Genomic DNA, 868 nt, shown 5'->3' on the forward strand with positions numbered 1-868 from the left:
CTACAATGGCACTGAAAATAGTGACATGACCATTTTTCACACTTACGACCACTGCAGCAATTCAGATGCTTGGCAACTGGTTCATCATTATGATGGTTGTAGTGTCCTGGGGCCATGTGGATCACCTTTTGCAAACTTCTGACCAACAAAGTCAATAGAGAAGCCAGATTCACTTAACAATGGTGTTACTAATTTAACAAGTGCAGTGATTCGGGCAAGAATGATTGTAAAACGGGATAAAATTCACTTAACACGTCCCATTCAGCCACAGAAACGTTGCGTTCAATTGCGTTCAATTGTGGTTGTAAGTCGAGAGCTACCTGTAATATGGGTGAACTGTGGGGTGCCCAATGTGGTCCAAGCCCCACATTCCTAACCAATTAATTAAAGTAATAATGGCCCCCTCCCCCATTTTAAAATCTAATTTGTAGAAGCAAGATCGTAAGAGCAAGTCTATATAGAGAAGATAAGAGCTTACAGTATTTTTATACTTAGTTAGCAGGAGAGGTGCCTTGATCATGAAAGAGATTTTCACCAGATGAAAATTTTCACAAGGTGAGGCTCATCCACTGCACTCTGGGCGTGCTCATCCCCGTATGTCCTCCAAATGTAAGAAACTCAACTGCATAATTTATGATAGTGTAGCTTCGCTTTTAATTATGTTTTATTAAATGTTTATTAAATTGCGAACTGCCCAGAGTCATTTAGGGAAGAGGGATGGTGTAGACATTTGATAAATAAATTAATACACTTCAGCAGAATAAACAGAAGGGGATGGTCAATGACATCTTGAAGGAAGACCCTTCCTCAGGGAACATTCATCTACCAGAATGTATACCATATCTTATCTGACCTGGTGGAATACACC

The 868-nt window shown here is 40.0% G+C and overlaps 1 non-coding gene across 1 annotated transcript; it reads left to right on the forward strand.

Annotated features, from left to right (window-relative positions):
• The first annotated feature begins 487 nt into the window (after positions 1 to 487).
• LOC116523108 lies at positions 488 to 655 on the forward strand. Its single transcript, XR_004257039.1, has one exon. It is a non-coding gene; the product is annotated as a U1 spliceosomal RNA (small nuclear RNA).
• The last annotated feature ends 213 nt before the right edge of the window (positions 656 to 868 follow it).

This window comes from Thamnophis elegans, chromosome Z, assembly GCF_009769535.1.
Source record: "Thamnophis elegans isolate rThaEle1 chromosome Z, rThaEle1.pri, whole genome shotgun sequence".
NCBI classification, from domain to species: domain Eukaryota; kingdom Metazoa; phylum Chordata; class Lepidosauria; order Squamata; family Colubridae; genus Thamnophis; species Thamnophis elegans.